At 36.8% G+C, this 5,475-nt stretch overlaps 1 non-coding gene across 1 annotated transcript; it reads right to left on the bottom strand.

Moving 5' to 3' along the window:
- Positions 1–447: 447 nt before the first annotated feature.
- Positions 448–554, bottom strand: LOC127117026 (small nucleolar RNA R71). The gene has a single exon (XR_007801789.1). It is a non-coding gene; the product is annotated as a small nucleolar RNA R71 (small nucleolar RNA).
- Positions 555–5,475: the final 4,921 nt, after the last annotated feature.

The raw sequence follows: 5,475 nt of genomic DNA, 5'->3' as shown, positions 1-5,475 counted from the left end.
CCTCTAGCGGAACCTGAACGTTACGCTCGCGCACGTTTGTTCTTTCATAGAATTAGGAGAGCTATGGCCGAAGATCAAAACCAAAGACCTCTTAAGGACTTCGCCCAACAATCTAACGAAGAACCTAGTTCTAGTATAGTAAACCCAACCATCCCAGCTAATAATTTCGAACTTAAACCTTCCCTGTTGCAACTAGTGCAACAGAGATAATTTGCAGGTCTCGCTACTGAGAACCCAAACCAACGTTTAAAAATATTTCTTCAATTAGCAGACACTTTTAAAACCAATGGAGCTTCTCCTGAGGCAATACGTTTAAGATTATTCCCTTTTTCCCTCAGAGATAAAGCCCTATCATGGTTAGATTCCCTTCCACCCAATTCCATTACGACTTGGGATAACCTTAGAAGAGTTTTTCTTGCTAGATACTTTCCCCCAAGTAAGACCGTCGTTCTTCGAAACCATATAACTAGATTTACCCAGAACCAAGGAGAATCGTTGTTCGAAGCTTGGGAGAGATATAAAGAGTTGTTAAGAGCATGCCCACATCATGGTTTAGAAAATTGGTTAATCATTCAAACCTTCTATAATGGGCTTCACTATAACATTAAGATGACCATCGACGCTGCCGTAGGCGGTGCGCTGATGAACAAACATTATCCTGAAGCTAGTTGTAGAAGCAAGCTTCAATCCAAAAAGAATTTTGATGAAGACAACATGTATCAATGCAAAAAGAGAAGAGCTTCAAGAGAATTCAAGCATCAAAGTGATCAAGCCATATATGAATTAACAACATTTGGTTCAAGCTTCTTTTTCAAGCCAACCTTTTGCAAGTTTGTTGATTCACTTCTAAGGTATATCTAATTCACTCTTAGATTAGTATACAAGTGTTCAACAATCATGATTTGCATTTCCATATTAAACCTAACCAATTTTTAACATGTTGAAATGAAAGACACATTTTTTCTTAAAGTATTTTTCTGCATTTCAACAGTGTTAACCGGTTAACCATATGGGTTAACCGGTTAACGAACATGTTTTTGAACTTCCTTGTTAACGTTATACGCGTTAACCAGTTAACCCATTTGGTTAACCGGTTAACACTGTTCGTTTCAGTGAAAAATGATTTTCAAAAACTTATACCTTTTCATCAATTTTTTATGAAGAAAATTATACCTCTTTGAAAAGGTGTTTTGTCAATATAAATTCTTGAATTTTTAAAATGAAAATTCACCTCCAAGAACTTTCATAAAAACTTAAGATAATCACTCTTTTATATTTTTAATATTTCATAAAAGTGTTCATAACCAAATTTTCATCTCATTCCATTTTTGTTGAACACTTATATATTATTCATTGAGTAAATTATTTATCTAAGGAGAAGATCAATCAAGAGAAGATTGATAGTGCTACACTTTATTCAAATCATCAAAAAGATTTATTTCTGTTTGACTTGTGATCCAGGATTGTTGGACACAAGGGTTGGTGTTGCAAGAGGATTGTTCTTGCACACTTGATTACCTATAGGTTAGATAGTAAGCATCATCATTGGTGTGAGTAGGCTGTACAATAATTCTAGCTATAGTGAAATCTCTTTCGAGTCGAAAGGGGAGTGGATGTACCTTCGGTAAATGTAAATCGCTCTTAGTATGGACAAATTCTTTCGTATGTCTCAATGTAAATCGGCAAAGGAGATTTGGGACACCTTGATAGAAACACATGAAGGAACCACCAAAGTGAAGAGATCGAGGCTAAACACTCTAAGTCAAGAATATGAGATGTTCCACATGCAGCCCGGTGAATCTATAGTTGCCTTACAAAAGAGATTTGTCCATCTAACAAATCACTTGATTGCTCTTGGTAAAACCTTCACTAATGATGATCTCAACCTGAAAGTCCTAAGATCATTGACAAGAGAATGGCAACAAAAAGTGACCGCTATTTCGGAAAAGAAGAGTCTCTCAACGATGACATCCGCGTCTTTATTTGGCAAACTTCAAGAGCACGAATTGGAACTTGGAAGGCTCGAGAAGCACGAAAGTCAAGAAAAGAAGTCCAAGGGAATTACCTTGAAGGTTGATTCAAAAAATGACAAAGATGATGAGACGTCCGAAGATGAGAACTTTATGCTTCTTGTGAAGAAGCTTGGTAAGTTTTTTAATAAAAATAAAAATTCCTCTTATCCTAAAAAGAATAAACATTTCAGGAAAAAGGAAGCATCCACATCAATACAAGACGTCACTTGTTATGAATGTGGACAGCAAGGTCACATAAAGTCGGATTGTCCAAAACTTGCAAAGAAAGGAGGATTCAAAGGCAAGAAGGAATTCAAAAACAAAAAGGCTTATGTTGCTCGGGACGATAATGAGATCAGTTTATTTTCGGAATCGGAAAGCGATGAATGTGCGAACATGGCTCTTATGGCTTCACATCAATCCGATGAAGAAATCGATGAGGTTAGTAGCAATTTTTCAGTTTATGACAATGACGCACAAGATGTTATAGATGAACTCTTAAAAGAATGCAAGACCTTGTATAAAAGTATTTCATCCCAAAAGAAACAAATTTCATCCCTAGAAGAAAAAAATATTGCTTTGGAAAAATATATTGAAAGTGAAAAACAAAAGTTGATGGATGAAAAACAAAGTCTTGTATGTAAGAATTGTGAGTCTTTATCTTTTCAAATTGTTCAACTTAAAAGAGTTTTAGAAAGATATGAAAAAGGTCAAATTGGCTTGGAGGAAATTCTTAAGCACCAAAGGTATTCTAATGATAAAAGTGGATTAGGATATTCTAAGTTTTCCAAACCAAGCACAAATGAGACCATTTTTGTTAAAGCAAGTGAACAAGTTGTTAAAGAGAAAGTAAACAATTATAAAAGTGTGCGTCAAAGTCATAAAAAGAAAATGATTGCTAAGAAGAAGAATTATGTTCCTAGATATAGAAGTCATTTTCAACCTACTTGCTTTTATTGTGGAATCAAAGGCCACACACCTAATGCTTGTTATGTGCGAAACTTTAGCGTTCCAAAAGGGCATTATGTGTGGGTTAAAAAGGGTACTAACTACCAAGGACCCAAAGCAATTTGGGTACCTAACAAAACTTAATTTTGTTTTGCAGGTATGCTTGAAGACAACCTCGAATCAATGGTATCTTGATAGCGGTTGTTCAAAGCATATGACGGGCGATGTCGACAAATTTTCACATCTATCTTTAAAGGCCAAAGGATATGTTACATACGGTGATGACACTAAAGGAAAGATCCTTGGAGTAGGAACCATTGGAGCACCTCCTTTTCCCATCATCGAAGATGTCCTTTATGTTGAAGACCTAAAGCACAACCTACTTAGCATAAGTCAATTGTGTGACAAAGGGTTCCGGATCAACTTCACAAAGGATGAATGTGCGATAGAACATGAAGTCACCCATGACATTTTGCTAAAAGGTAAAAGGGTTAATAATATTTTTTTGACTTCTTTTGATGACTCTTCCTTGAAGGTAAAATGCTTAATGACAAACAACAACGAGGCTTGGCTATGGCATAAAAGATTCGCTCACATTCACATGGAGCACATGAACAAGTTGATAAAGCATGATCTAGTTGTTGGTCTTCCAAAGATTAAGTTCATTAAGGATAAGTTATGTGACGCATGTCAAAAGGGAAAGCAAACCAAGACAACTTTCAAATCCAAGAATGTTGTATCTTCGTCGAGGCCACTTCAACTCTTGCACATGGATCTCTTCGGTCCATCAAGAACGAAAAGCTTCGGAGGTAATGTTTACGCTTTAGTGATTGTTGATGATTTCTCTAGATATACGTGGACATTGTTTCTTGTGCAGAAAAGCGATGCTTTCAAGGCTTTCAAAAATTATGTGAAATAAATTCAAAATGAGAAGTCTCTCACAATAACCTCCATAAGAAGTGACCACGGTGGAGAATTTCAAAACACATTCTTTGAAGAATTTTGTGAAGAGCACGGAATTTCCCACAACTTCTCCGCACCACGAACACCACAACAAAACGGTGTCGTAGAACGAAAGAATAGATCTTTGGTGGAGCTCGCAAGAACAATGCTCAGTGACTCCAACCTTCCTATATATTTTTGGGCGGACGCAGTTAGCACAGCATGCTTTGTAAGCAACCGTGTCAACATTCGGTCGATTCTCAAAAAGACTCCGTATGAGCTTTTCAAAGGAAGGAAGCCTAATATATCTTTCTTTCACATCTTTGGGTGCAAATGTTTTGTCCTCAACAATGGAAAGGACAACCTTGGTAAGTTCGATGAGAAATCCGACGAAGGTATCTTCCTTGGCTACTCCCTATCTAGTAAGGCATTTAGAATTTTCAATAAAATAACTCTTACTATTGAAGAATCAATGCATGTATCTTTTGATGAAACTAACCCCTCGAAAGAGGATAACATTATTGTTGATGATGATGATATAATAGATATGTCACAACAAAAGGAACCTTCAAATGTTCAATCAATACCACAAGGAGATGGCTCACCAATCATTGAAGAACATCATGATCTACCGAAAGAATGGAAAACTCATAGAGATCACCCGATCGATAAAGTTATTGGTGATATTAGCCAAGGCGTTGCAACACGACTAAATCTCAAGGATGCTTGTCTCAACATGGCTTTTGTATCTCAAATAGAACCAACCAAAGTCGATGAAGCCTTAAGTGACGATCAATGGATAGTAGCAATGCAAGAAGAACTCAACCAATTCGAAAGAAATCAAGTTTGGAGTCTTGTACCAAGATCGGACAACAAGCACATCATAGGAACAAGATGGGTTTTCAAGAACAAACTTGATGAGAATGGGATCATAGTTCGTAACAAAGCAAGATTGGTCGCACAAGGATACAACCAACAGGAAGGAATTGATTTTGATGAAACGTTTGCTCCGGTAGCAAAGTTAGAAGCAATTCGATTATTACTTGCTTATGCTTGTTCTATGAATTTTCAATTATTTCAGATGGATGTCAAAAGCGCTTTCCTAAATGGCTATATCAATGAAGAAGTCTACGTCAAACAACCTCCGGGTTTTGAAGACTTCAAGAATCCCTCACATGTTTACAAGTTGAAGAAAGCACTATACGGCTTAAAGCAAGCACCAAGAGCGTGGTATGACCGCCTCAGCAACTTTCTATGTGAAAAGGGATTTGTAAAAGGAAAGGTTGACAAGACTTTGTTCATAAAGAAGATCAAGGGTAACACCTTATTGGCTCAAGTCTATGTCGACGACATCATCTTCGGTTCAACAAACAAAGATCTCTGCGAAGAGTTTTCAATCATGATGCAAGGAGAATTCGAGATGTCCATGATGGGAAAATTGAACTATTTTCTTGGACTACAAATCAAGCAAACAAAGGATGGCATCTTCATCAACCAATCCAAGTATTGCAAGAAATTGTTGAAAAGATTCGATATGGATAGTTGCAAAGTGATGTCCACTCCTATGGGATCC

The sequence above is a fragment of the Lathyrus oleraceus genome, chromosome 1 (assembly GCF_024323335.1).
Source record: "Lathyrus oleraceus cultivar Zhongwan6 chromosome 1, CAAS_Psat_ZW6_1.0, whole genome shotgun sequence".
In the NCBI taxonomy this organism is placed as follows: domain Eukaryota; kingdom Viridiplantae; phylum Streptophyta; class Magnoliopsida; order Fabales; family Fabaceae; genus Lathyrus; species Lathyrus oleraceus.
The sequence above is the reverse complement of the archived record's forward strand: the minus strand, read 5'-3'. Positions and strand labels throughout refer to the sequence as shown.